Here is a 14,749-nt window from a genome sequence, read left to right as displayed (position 1 = left end):
ATCAAAAAAAATAAAAGGTTTCATGTGTGAAAAACAGCCACAACTGTTGCTACTTTCAGAAGCGTCTTTGTGGTCGTGAGATTTATGTGTTTGAATATGACTGTGTGATTGTTCCGTTGTTCTCCCAGGGGTTACGTCTGCTTGAGGAACCACAGCGCATGTGTCAGTGTGTCATACCCAGTTTGACTTCGGCATTCTCTGTGAGCAAAACATTTTGTCCCTTAATGTCTCGGTGAATCACATGGTGGGAGTGAAGATGGGAAAGGCCCTGGAAGACAAATATGAATACATATAAACACTCCCGTGCACACACGGTCAGATGACCGCCGCTATAAATACGAAGGGGCAAACGCTGCCCTCGGAGAGCATTTAGATCACGTGTCTGAAGGATTACTGAATGGAGAGCAGGATTTAGCTTTTAGCTTCAAGTCCATCAGTAGACATCCTTACTTTAGGCAGTTACTGAGTGGCCGAGTAACTCAAGCACAGTTTTAGTGTGTGTATTTGCATTCTCGCTTCTTCAAAGTGGGTTAAATAAACAGGAAGTAAGTCTTATTTCAGACAATGACTTCACCATGGTTTCTGTGTGTATTTGTGCGTGCGTGTGTTGTGATGTTAAAACAATGGGGAGACAGCATGGCTGACAGCAGTGGAGAAAACTCTGGCGACAGTCCAGAGCCCTTTGTCTCTCAAGTTTTTTTACAACTACAAAAACAACAAAATAAAAAAAATGAGCTCCGTTTCATTTTTGTTGCAGATAACGGCAACATCAAGGACACCGGGGGCTGATATAAGCTGATATGTTACTGTGTATGTCTCTGAGCCACAAACACCAGCACAGAAAGCGAAGCAAACATCCCGGAGCCTTTCTCAGGACCTCGTGATCTCTCATAATGATAACCATAACATTTTACAGAGATATATACTTAAAAGGCCAGTTTAAAGCACATAACTAAAAGAAGAAATCCCCCCGAGTCACAGTGGGAAACATACGAGAGAATAAATCCCTGAACATGAGGAAGTATCAGTGTCAGTTTGGCTGCTCTTTGATGTTTTGGCAAAGAATCACTAAAAGCAGCCATCGTGTTTCTTTACAACACCAGACACTGAACCACGCTTACATCCACAAACAAGTTACTACCTGCGTTTTTTTAACCAACACTAAAACAGCACCGCAGGCAGAGAGAGGTCCCTGCTGAGTGTTTGTTTGTGTTATTAGATCACACAGAGTTAGCTGACGATGGAGGGTTTGACACAAACAGCATCGTTGCATTACCCAGAAAGCTCACATCTTCTATACTTATTTAAAATGGTCACTTATAAAGGTAAAAAAAACTGTGTGCTTGATCTTACCCTGAGCACCTCCCGGCAGATGTAAGCAATCCAGTCTTCTTTCAAACAGTTTCCTTTGGTTTTCTTCACCAAGTCTGTCACAGAGCCAGCGCCACAGTACTCCATCACTAACTATATGGGAAATAAATAGCAGAAACATGTGGTGTTTGACACAGGGTAACCCAAAAGAACAGCAGTTGTTTAATAAAAACTAAGATAATCCACAGTTTGTGCTGAAGAACAAACAAATGTGACGAGTTAACAAACCCAGAGTTGGTGGTCCTGTCCAGCAGGGCCTTTCTTAATGAAGGCACCGTAATAAGTAGCAATGTTTCTATGGTGGGAATAACTTTTTAACATGTTGATCTCCAGCTTTATCTCCTCTTCTTCCTCCTAAACACAAGAACAAAAACATAAGGAATCAAACAAGTGACAAAAATATTACTGCCATGTGGAATTTCATTATTAGTCATGGTCATCTGACCGTTCACAGGTGATTGAAAATGGCGCTGCCTGGTGTTTGTCTGAAGAGCAGGTGTTACGGCGCTGTGATGCTTCTGTGTTGGGTTCAAAAAGGTTTCAAGGCTTTTATAAAAGTGGCCCTTCTGCCTTGGACATGTGACCTGTTTATTTAAAGTTTTAAAGTGTCGCTCCAAATGTAAAATCACAAACACATCCAGGTAAATAGCCTCTTGAATCTGTTTTATAACCCTTAGATGATCTCTCACCCAGCTACTGGACCTTAACTCAACTACTCCCATCCCACAACAAAACCACTGGGGTTGGTCGACTTTACGTGACAGAGGACAAAAAGAAAGCAGAGGAAACTGTGTGCGGCACTTTTTGTTTTCCTAGTATAAATCCTGGAAATGACTTGTGACTTCTCCAATTCACTGGACTCCTAAATCTACTCAGGATCTGGAAACGAGAGCAGAAGAAAAGAGGAGAGCTGGAGAAGCTGGCTGTGGTTGTTAATCAGGAAAGTGGAAACAACAGAGAGCTTCTCACAGTCGCTGCCCTCCCTTAAATCTTCACAGGAGGGGAGAAAAATGACAAGGCAGAGTTTGAACTTTCACTTCCGTTTGAAACACACAGGCTTCTGCCTACGACGAGGTTGTGTGTGTGTGTGTGTGTGTGTGTGTGTGTGTGTGTGTGTGTGTGTGTGTGTGTGTCTGCAAGAAGGCAGATAATAGCCAAGCATTTCCTGCTGTCACATCCACACAAAGAAACTACGACGTTTAGATGTCAGAACAATCTGTAATATAATTTATTCAGGCACTCTATAATTTGTATTTGACTTCTTTTTCTGGGGGAGGCTCTAACGAGTTCTTAACACGTCATCTAGTTGTCTGATTATTCTCTCCATTAATCACGTAATTATCTGCTACATAAAATGTAAGAAACAGAGAAAAATGACAAAGTCTGTGCTAAACTCTCCAGTTTGGCTGCATTACTGAACAAGAAACCAAAACCCAAAGATATTCCCTCTTGATAAGATTTTATCAAGACAGAAGACTGAGCGTGTTGGATTTTGTGATCTTTTAACATTTTATTTTACTTCACACCGATATAAATCCAAAGCCGTGCAAGCCTGTCTGTGGAGCAGTACCTTGCTAAATGCTAAGATTGGAACTCACTCATTCTAACAGCAAACATAAGCTGTTTACAAAAAAAGCTCTAGCTGCTCGCTAGGCTTCACCTCTTGACTGCATTTGTTATATTGGTGCCCTTTTGAAGCATTTTCACAGCTCTGGTTAGTGAAATTCTGATCATTAGTCTGGTACTTTGCCTCCCCAAGTAGGTAACTGTGTGTTATACCCACACAGTTTAGAAATGCAGCTGGCTAACCTACACTCCTATTGTTACCTGACACCTTAAGATCAAGATGGCCACGAAGTTAAAGAGCAAACTCCAAAGCGAGGAATCTAGAAGCCAGTGGTTGACATCATAAACCATAAAAACAGTGTGTGGAGGTTATTACAGAGCCATACGTTCACACAACGCGTACTGCTATGGGTACTTAGGACTAGGATGTAGGCCGAGAGCAGGGTCTCTGGAGAGAAATACACCACCACAAACTGTCTCGTCTTTTCTTTCAATCCTGCATATTACATGTCTACCGGACATCATGCTTTAATAGTACAAGGGATTGTTTTTCTTTAGAGGGCACAACCATAGCGGTTAAAGTAAATATCGAACACATGGATTGGATGGGTTGTTGCCAACATCTGGTGATAATCTGGAACTATATTGGTCACGTGTTCAATGCTTATTTTATCAGCTGTATATTCAGCGATTCCTAGTACCGAGAAAACTCAACTGTATGTGTAATAAGTTGCAAGAAACTCTTGCACTACAGTATGTGTAAATTTAATCCAGGAGCTGAAGAAAAACAGGTCATCTCGATGCAAAACCCTCAAACAGGAGTCACGTATTAAAGGCTGTCATGTATGATTTATGTTAACAGGATGATTATCACGGTGGTGTTGAATTTAATTACACTAACGTTCCACTTTGGTCGTTACGCATCTTATGATGTTCTGTCAGTTATATACTGTGTAACGCAGTCTGCCATCCATCGCTTCAGCCTGCTCTCAATGGCTCATTAGCAGAGTTACCCTCATTTCTCCATCAAACTGTCGTCAGGTAGTTCATGCGATGGCACAAATAGTGTTTAGTGTTTATGGTGTTGCTCAGGCTGTTTGAACATGAAAGGATGCATTTGAGAAGTTGACATTCTAGGTAAAGAACAGGTGGAGCATAAAAAGGATGTCGAAATAAAATAGAGATAAATAAGGATTATTTTTGAGCAGGAGACAGCGTTGCCTCAAACACGACACATGATGACACAGGTACACTCTGAGAGTAGTGAGGTAATGAACCCTTACCTCTGTGACCTCCATGACTTTGATAGCTGCCAGCTGACCTGTCTTGACATGACGGCCCTGTTGGAAAACACACACAATGAGATACGATCACTGTAGAGATTCTGTTAAATATTCTGCACCAGTTCAAATTTCTTAAATCACAAGTGCAGCTGTGCATCTTGGAAAGACAGGCAGCAACTGGATCGTAATATAAAAGATTAGCCTCTAAATGTTTGACGAGGACTACAACAACTGTCCCACGCTGGAGTCTGTAAACAGATGAACGCTCACAAAGTGTTCCCGCTCTCCCTGTAACTCTTCTGAGTGAATACTTGGACTGTGATATAATTCTCAATATTCATGGACTCGGGCAAGTCCACCTAATTTCATTTTCTCTTGAAAGACGCAGACAGAAAGAACAGGACATGACACGAGAGAGAGAGCGCGAGAGACTAAGTCAGGATGGAGGAGCAGAGCTGTAAAGTGCAGTCAGGTGAAAAAGGGAAAATTGAAAACCATGTCATGACTCAGAAAGCTGACAAGATACTAGAGTAGCTACTCTATAAGCCTTTAAGCTGTGATGTATGACAGTTCTGTGGGAGTGTATAGTGTATGTGTCTGAAACAGACCACCAGACATGACAAACTCGCCATTATTCAATCAGTCAGCAGTCAGGATTCATACAGAGAGACAAAGTCAGACAAACACAGACACTGAAATGAGGGGCAAGTTTAAAAGTAACAAATATCTGCCTATTCATCTGTTTCCCCCTCAGCAGCCAATTCTTAGAAACGCTCGCGGCCATTTCCAAAGAAATATTGTTGATATGAACAATTGGTCCCGTAGCTATACAGGGAGTGCAGAATTATTAGGCAAATGAGTATTTTGTCCACATCATCCTCTTCATGCATGTTGTCTTACTCCAAGCTGTATAGGCTCGAAAGCCTACTACCAATTAAGCATATTAGGTGATGTGCATCTCTGTAATGAGAAGGGGTGTGGTCTAATGACATCAACACCCTATATCAGGTGTGCATAATTATTAGGCAACGTCCTTTCCTTTGGCAAAATGGGTCAAAAGAAGGACTTGACAGGCTCAGAAAAGTCAAAAATAGTGAGATATCTTGCAGAGGGATGCAGCAGTCTCAAAATTGCAAAGCTTCTGAAGCGTGATCATCGAACAATCAAGCGTTTCATTCAAAATAGTCAACAGGGTCGCAAGAAGCGTGTGGAAAAACCAAGGCGCAAAATAACTGCCCATGAACTGAGAAAAGTCAAGCGTGCAGCTGCCAAGGTGCCACTTGCCACCAGTTTGGCCATATTTCAGAGCTGCAACATCACTGGAGCGCCCAAAAGCACAAGGTGTGCAATACTCAGAGACATGGCCAAGGTAAGAAAGGCTGAAAGACGACCACCACTGAACAAGACACACAAGCTGAAACGCCAAGACTGGGCCAAGAAATATCTCAAGACTGGTTTTTCTAAGGTTTTATGGACTGATGAAATGAGAGTGAGTCTTGATGGGCCAGATGGATGGGCCCGTGGCTGGATTGGTAAAGGGCAGAGAGCTCCAGTCCGACTCAGACGCCAGCAAGGTGGAGGTGGAGTACTGGTTTGGGCTGGTATCATCAAAGATGAGCTTGTGGGGCCTTTTCGGGTTGAGGATGGAGTCAAGCTCAACTCCCAGTCCTACTGCCAGTTTCTGGAAGACACCTTCTTCAAGCAGTGGTACAGGAAGAAGTCTGCATCCTTCAAGAAAAACATGATTTTCATGCAGGACAATGCTCCATCACACGCGTCCAAGTACTCCACAGCGTGGCTGGCAAGAAAGGGTATAAAAGAGGAAAAACTAATGACATGGCCACCTTGTTCACCTGATCTGAACCCCATTGAGAACCTGTGGTCCATCATCAAATGTGAGATTTACAAGGAGGGAAAACAGTACACCTCTCTGAACAGTGTCTGGGAGGCTGTGGTTGCTGCTGCACGCAATGTTGATGGTGAACAGATCAAACACTGACAGAATCCATGGATGGCAGGCTTTTGAGTGTCCTTGCAAAGAAAGGTGGCTATATTGGTCGCTGATTTGTTTTGGTTTTGTTTTTGAATGTCAGAAATGTATATTTGTGAATGTGGAGATGTTATATTGGTGTCACTGGTAAAAATAAATAATTGAAATGGGTAAATATTTGTTTTTTGTTAAGTTGCCTAATAATTCTGCACAGTAATAGTCACCTGCACACACAGATATCCCCCTAAAATAGCTAAAACTAAAAACTACTTCCAAAAACATTCAGCTTTGATATTAATGAGTTTTTTGGGTTCATTGAGAACATGGTTGTTGTTCAATAATAAAATTATTCCTCAAAAATACAACTTGCCTAATAATTCTGCACTCCCTGTACAGCTTGGACTTGGAGGACAGCAGGGTGTCAAAACATGTGTGTCTACATCGACCATTTCCACATCTGAGGAGTTTTCAGGAGTTTGCAACAAGCTTGACGGCATAAACACGTCTGTCATAATCCAGCTGAATGGTGGGTGGCATATTTTGTAGCTCCGTGTCCTGTTATAGTTAGCCTGTTCCTCTTTATGAATAGAAGACAAGTCATTCAACTTCAGTGGCATGAATGGAAAGTCACCAAGTTAAACTGAACTAAAGATTTACAAAATGTGCAGTTTTTATGTGAAAGAGTGTTTTGTTTGTTTTTTTTTTACAACGAGCACCGAGGTTACTTTTACTGGCTAACAAAACCAGCATCCATCCTTTTGCGTCAACATGTTTTTTGATTATGTCTCAAGAAAACAGAATTCAATCATGGTACGAGGCGGGAGTTCTTGGCTGATCGTGGGAAATAACAAATGGGAAGTTTGGAGAATATTTATTATCACAGCAAATAGACTGTACTGTTCAAGAACAGAAAGATGGTGAGAAACAACTAACAATGTGCTGGCAAACCTGCTGTAGGCTTCAGGGATACTCAGCACAGACAATTTATTTTAGAAATAGATCCATGAAGATGTGACATCTTTAAAGAAAGTGTTGTCAAGAGAAAGAAGAGGAGCTGCCTGGTTAGTTAGAAATATACTGCAGTAGAATATTATCCAATGAGCTCAAGTTATTCATGTAAACATCATTCAACAAAACATCAAAGTAAACATCTGTCATGTAGCTCTGGTCTGATATTGATGGCACTTCAAACTCTTAAAAAGAAGAAACAAATCAAAAGATATTAAAAATAAAATAATCTTCCCTGAAAAGTGAACAGTGCCCAGAGAGTGAGCTGCAGCTGGAGCCTGAATCCTTGAAAAGTTTTATTTATCACGCCATGTGTTCTTTGATATAAAGCATGTCAGTGTTTTGGTCACTACAGTGAAACTAAACATCTTGACCAGTAGCATGCAGACTTGGTTCACAGTCGGTTGAAGTGTTCCTCGGCCAGTCCAAACCCTTTTCAGCTGGAATTCTTCACACACATTTCACTGAGCATGAGCTGTGATGTGAAGCCGTCTCTTCATCCTGGCCTTGATTGTGTCCTAAAGTAGAGGACAGTGTCTCCATAATTGCAAAGAATTGTGGCATGGAGTCATCCACTAGCCTGGCTATAATAAATAAGGAAATGGCCTTCCTGTCCCATCACACTTGATGGTGTGTGCTTGCTGCCACCACAGCAAACCAGTGTGAAATGTTCTCCACTCAGCTGATCTAGTTACTCATTAAAAATACGCCGCACTGACGCGCATGCACACACTAACAGGGGTCTGGTCTCTCCATCAGAATTAATTGGAGAAAAATGTTGCTCTTATTTTGCATCCTGAAGTCCATGAATATCTCTCACACACACACACACACACACACACACACACACACACACACACACACACACACACAATAAGGGAAGACTACAAATATCGTTTCAGTGAAAAGGTTACTATAATATATTCATGCATATGCTAATCAGATACAAGCGAGACATTTATAACACAGACAGCACGGAGACAAACGAGAGAAACAGTCTCACTGCATCTCTCTTTCTGTCCTGCTCTTGCTTCAGTGTCAGTCTCGCCACCCGCTGTATCTGTCCCCTTCAAGATCAATATGTTGGTTACATACGTGGATATGTGAAAGATTAATTCTCCTGAAGAAACTGAGTGTGGAAACTGTGCCACTTAAAGCCTATACGGTTGTAACCTTAGTCAGTATAAAAGATGGATGTAGCTTCCAGTTCACATAAAAGTGAAGCCGTTGCTGAAGTGCCTTTAACCTGCATTCTTTCACATGGCCAGCAGGGGGCGACTCCCGTGGTTAGCTTCAGGTGTCTCAGCTTCCTTGCTCTGAAACTTCAGCAGCTACTTTTCTAATTGTTATATCGGCTGAGCCATGAAAGGAGGTGTGACGAGGCAATTGGGGAAAAAAATGCTCAAGGCTCCATAACAGGACTTCACTAACAAAGGGGTGACATCATGGTGGTTACGTCTATCTGCTATACGGTCTGTGGCAGTAACTGCATGTGTTTGTGTTCATGTAGCTTTGTGAGAACAGATTGGGGACTGTGCGATATGACCAAAATCTCATATCCATATAAGACATTTCTGTAAATTCTGTGACTTTCGGGCAACTTGACTTTACCATTTACCATTTATGTTTTCAGCTGGGCGTGGTGCACCTGGAGTCGAGTGTTTTGACGGATGCATGAAACTATGTATTTTTAGACAGGAGGTGTAGCCCCGCCATTTTCTTTGTGAGTATTTATTACACGGCGTGCTGCGGGGGAGAGCCTGTTCTAACGTTTGAGTCTACGGTTTATTTTGAGCACTTGACGGCTGTTTTTGCTTCTCATCTGTAAACTCTCTCCACACGCTTTCAGGTGATTCTTGCGTCGGTGGTAGAGGTTTGTCAGGTTTGAGTCTGTGGTGGAGACCTGTTTCCTGCATAATTTGCATAGTACAGTTTTCTGGCCAGTATCAGACTTTTCAGAACCAAACCATGTCCATGCTGGTCCTCGATTTGTTTGGAGCTACCTGGTCCTGCCTCATCTTCACTGGCCATGCTGGGACTTATCTGTGCCTGCATCCATGTGCTGACCATCCAAACGATGAAAAAAAAAAATATTGCTGCAAACTGTTTATTTTGCGACACCACAAAACAAACAATATCATCCGATATGAAACGACAGATGTTTTAATTTCATCATCCGATACATGTCCTCATATCGCACAGCCCTAATGAGGACATTTTTCACTTCACCTTCAGTTTTGAAGACTTTGGGTCACGGTTGAAGTTAGGATGGGAGTAATATCTATTGACAGATATCTCCACATGAATATGCAGAATAGATTTTCGATACTGGCTCTGTGGGGTCTTTTGTTTGGAGTCTTTTGTGACGACACTGCAGTGCAGACCAGTCGTGTTTGAGGCGACTTTGACTTTTAGCAGTTGAAAACTCTGGGCGGAGAGAATAAGAACAAACTTGCTGAAAAGGTTTCTAGAAACCATCAGTTATCATCTGAAGTTCATTTAGCTTTTAGTTTGTTTGTTAACATGTCTCAGCATTAATAGTTAGTCTGTAATCAGTAACCACCGCTCAGAACCACAAGGAACCAGAACACTTGGCCTGCGATTTTCACTTGTCTGGAGCACTGCTGGCACACACTGATCATTTTCCACACCGATAGTCCAAGTCTTTTTCCCTCATATGAGTCAATTTTAAGTTGCCACAGTTAAGTAACACTATTATTAACATGAACCTCCAGTGATAATATTACATGAATGGTTATTTCTTATTCAGTGATGTTGATAAGGTGCATGATAAAAAGTGTACACCCAAACAAAAGATTCACTTTATTTCAGCTTAGCTGTGCTTGCACATGTGGAGGCTGCATTACTAAAGTTCACCACATGAAATTCAGAGAGGCAGTTTCAATCCCGGGACACGTGAGCGTTCACTGAGAAATGAGAAACAGCAGCAGCAGAGAACAATTACTAAAATGATTAAATATGACAGCTCAGATCTGAAGGCTTTGGTTGGCCTACGAGTGAAAATGGTTTTGGTATCTCATACGAGGAAATCAGTCCCACATCCACTGGGCTTTAGCTGGGGTGGGACCTTCAGATGCATTTCACATGTTTGATCACAATGGGATGTGGGGAGTTTTTGACCAAAGTCAAAAAGTCAATCAAATGTCACAGTTTCAATAATGAGCTGTGTTGGTGGGAATGTTTGTGGTAGGAGCTGGGCTATGTCTATTACCAGGCCAGGTAATATCCTGTGAAGTGATGAGGGCTGAATTAGCATAATTATCTTTATTTTGCACATTAAAGCTTTTTTAAAACTTTTTTTCTACTTTTCCATTCACATGTAACCTTCATTAGCTGGAACTACAGTTTCAAAGCTGCAGTGTTTTCATTACATGGGTGTAAACTCCACAAAGGTAAACTCACCACACCGTCATCAGAGGAGAACTGGGAAAAATCAAGCAGCTCCTTTTTTGCTTTCTATGCATGTTACATGTACAAGCAGTCAGATGAATAGCAGCTTGGCCAATCTGTGGGCTCTCACCACATACTCTCTTATTTTATTACCACAAAAGAAATAAAAGGAATGCACAATAAAAACAAAGAGCTAATGAAAAAGAATCCTAATAATTTTTTACAGTCTGGGAAAACAGCCCTAACTGACAGCAATAGTCATTACACACTCAGAGCCTGCATCACAAACTTAGGAGGTGGGTGAAAGGTAATGACCAGGCAAGCCAAATGCATTATGGGAATTCTAAGATTGAGAAACTGTGAGGTTGGCTTCATACTGTCTGACTCTATCAGAGTGTCAAATACTGATTTCTCTGGTTTTTAAACAAGCTCTACTATTGTACCGAGTTCAGCGCTGAATCACTCGAGTACTTTTAATTATAGTTCTGGCATTTAGAAAGTAAAGTAAGGAGGCCAGATACTTTTATGAATGTTCTAACAATTGGACTCACAGCTCTGGGACACATGGGTAATCAGCACAAGCTGCAGCTCTAACCCTCATGGGGGGCCGCTTTCCTCTTCTCTCTCTTTAATAGGTCTCTCTCCCTCTTCCTTCCTCCACTCTGTCTCTCTGGCTTTCACCTCTGCCTTCCTTCCGTTGCCCTCACTCACTTTCCTCTCCATTTTTACCCTTTGTCTCGCTCTCTCTCTCTGCTCTCTCTGTTTCACTGTTAACAAACAGTATTTCTAATACTACCCATTCTGCTCCAGCTCACACCTTCCCCCACAAACACTTACCTAAGAAACTAAAACTTTAACTTTGAAAGCTATTACTCATTTCAGTTACATCTAATAAAGAAGCATTAGGTGACTACATTTTTAATGTAAGGAAGCTCTTAGTTGTGTGGCAGCAGAAAGTGTTGAGCTGGGGGAAGGAGTCAGTCTGTGCTGTCAACGCAGACTGACAGTTGATCAGTCTGTGATGTCAACGCAGACTGACAGTTGATCAGTCTGTGAATGTCCAAGTCCACATTTGGACATGATTTTGGTCAGCAGATCTCCTCATGAGCAACACAGGAATGATGATATGTGAATAACAGAAAGGGAAGCAATGCAACTGAAACTTGAAAGAGGAAGTGCAAGTGATTCAGTCAGAGTGGTACTACAGCCAGCTGTTGTATGGTTTCAACACCGAGTCAAAGTTTGCACAGATGCTCGAGTGAAACTTTCTTTGACCCATCACAAATGTAATTCACATTCATTTACGGATCAATTTACATTGATATTCTTGATTTTTGTTATTCATGTGATTACCACAACTCAGCCACACAGGTCAGTGACACACAAATAGTTAAAAAAAAAAATTCCAACTGCTGTAAATTAGTCACACTAATTATCATAGTGGCATCATTGTAAATTATAAAGCTACAATATTGTGCTTAAGATACTGCAGTCACTTTAGTCAGTGTTACTAAGGAAAATTGTGTTGCGTCAGCAGTGCTCAGAGGTCTGTGCTTTAGTAGAGTTTGGCTTTTTCACAGTGTGACACACACACATACCCACACACACACAGATGACTCTATAGCAGTGGCTCGCAGAAGGGAAGTTCCTTTTGCAAACAGGGAAACGCCCTGTGCGTGTGTGTGTGTGTGAATGATGTGTATATGGTGAATAAGACAAGCACGCACCATGCACTACGAATGTCCAACACAGCATTTTAATATATTTATGTGCATGTGTCACCCATTTCTTCTGTCGAGCACCTCCTTGCTTCTAAGCAATAAAACTTCTGCAGTCTCTTTACATTTTCTTTCGTTTTTTATATTTTAAGACGGGGCAAATTATCAAAGATGTACAGTAAAATGTTTAAATCTGTATCTGCATTTATACTGTGGGAACTTGGGTCGCTGCAAGGTATTGTTCTTTGATGTGCCAAAAACTGTCAGGGTGCACTGTGCAGCACGGTGTCAGATTTAATTATATGGAATAACCACTCTTACTATTATTTGTATCGTGCAAATGGGTTTCATCTTTTAATTTTCAAACATCTCGAAATCTACACTTATAAGTGAACACACTGGACTTTTTATATTGGTGTACTGGTTTATTGAATCTGTTATCACTAAGTTCTCTAATTGTCACGTCCTTAGATGAGGTTGAACACAAAAGCACTAAAGCTTCTTTGATTCCCTGAGTAGTTCCTGGCGTCTGTTTCTGGGGTAATTTTGAAGAAAAGCCCTGATTGTCACCAGGCCTCTCTGCTCTCCATGCCGTCTAATTGTGTCTGTCTTTGCATGTCAGAAAATCCCATCTGCTGACCAGGAGGCTCTTCCACTCAATTAAGATGAAAATGAGGATAATTTGGGCACACTTTGCTCCGGTGTCTGTTCCAGTGGACACTGGGGTTTGATTGACACGGGATCAGATGTCTAACTGACAATTGCTGGATCAAAAATCAAATGTGTACATGAGTCATGGGAAAATTTCATAATCACTACAATCAATTCCTGATGCACATCAACTCTGAGGCCTCAATTTAGAGCAGAACTGATTGGGAACATAACCTAAGTTGGAATACAAACATTTTCACCAAGCAGAGGATCACTGTGACTGACAGCAACAGCAACCTGCACATAAAAAAAAACAAAAAACAAAACACCATCCTGGTGGATCCTGTTCCACCTTCATCTTCTGCCTCTCCCTTTTGGCAGTACTTATTGTAGGATTCTTCACATCCTATCACAGCTAACATGCCCTCATTTAGTTTTCCTTCTATACAGATCAACTGCTTCACTAGTTACATTTGTTCCAACACTGATTGCATTTCTGTCTCCAAAAACATTTCCTTTCAGGTAGACAGGAATGGTCTCTCAGATCACGTGAATACACGTAAATCAGTGAGTGTAAGTATGAGATTTCTTGACTTGAATCCACATGAGGATTGAGGAGGTATATTCACACTGGGTGAGGTGATGCAATATGCCTCCTGCATGCTCAGGTAGCACCTCGAATGGGGAATCTGCAGTTGCAAGCAGGCACCATCTCTTGCTGTGTGCTACGTGTAACAAAGGGCAACTTCAGGCAATGCTTGCACCAGATTCTCCTGCCACTGCTCAGTGTTCACGTGTGAAATTAGTAATGCACGACATTTGTCTTTTAAAAGTAAGAATCGCTGTATTGCAATAGCAGTTTCACTGTGGGTAACGGTAATTGCTGTATGATTATTGTACTCACAGATTTTCTTCCTATTAAATAGAAGAGACCTTCAGCACAACCATGTGCAGCTCATACGGCATTGTGTGATTGTTAGTTTTATACCTCTAATACTACCTTAAATGATCTGAATTAAAATTACCGGTATAATGGTGGCATTTTAATCCGTGGTGCTCACCTTTAGGTAATCAAAGTTTCTTATTCATCCAACAATACTACACACCTATCATTCAATGCAGAGGCATGAAGAAATAAACAAAGGAAGAGCCCAGATGCAATGTCAGCACTCACATCAATCCACAAGTGTTTTTGTACGGGGTGAGGAGAGCGTGTGTGCAGTGCCAGTTATTGTTCTCCAGGCCATGCTGCATTCATGGTTTCCCAGGTTGAGGCTCACTCTCATTATAAGACCGTGTACATGGGAAACCAGATTTGCTCAGCCTCATTAAGGTCTGATTGATTGCCTGTTAGAGCTACACACCATCATTATTACTTTACCTATAGCGAGGCTTTTAAACCACAGCAGAGTGCTGGCAGACTGCGGCTCCATTATTTGTACTGATGCAGGCAGAAAAATGCCCCAAATAACATTTCTTTAAGAAAGTTAAAAACACATAGAGGGCCAGCCAATTAACTTTTTAAACTATTCTACACAAGTAATTTTTCAAGCAGGGTCAAGCATCATTAGAGAATACAGTACACAGAAAGAAAAAGGTATCAGACATGGTACCGCCTTCAGTCATTAGAATCACTGCTGTGATTCAGCTCACAGTTTATCAGTTTTTGTTTTTCTTCCCTTGTTAATGCTCTACTAAATGTTACTCACATTTGTTAATGCTTTAGCCCTGAAAAAAAAAATCTTTACCAA

The 14,749-nt window shown here is 41.4% G+C and overlaps 1 pseudogene; it reads right to left on the bottom strand.

Annotated features, from left to right (window-relative positions):
• Positions 1–14,749, bottom strand: part of LOC146581819 (mitogen-activated protein kinase kinase kinase kinase 4-like) — a 49,391-nt pseudogene that overhangs the window by 31,094 nt on the left and 3,548 nt on the right.

Source organism: Mchenga conophoros, linkage group LG2, assembly GCF_057382185.1.
Source record: "Mchenga conophoros isolate Kocher_MC1m ecotype Shallow Benthic linkage group LG2, M_conophoros_male_GT1.1, whole genome shotgun sequence".
Classification (NCBI taxonomy): Eukaryota; Metazoa; Chordata; class Actinopteri; order Cichliformes; family Cichlidae; genus Mchenga; species Mchenga conophoros.
The sequence above is the reverse complement of the archived record's forward strand: the minus strand, read 5'-3'. Positions and strand labels throughout refer to the sequence as shown.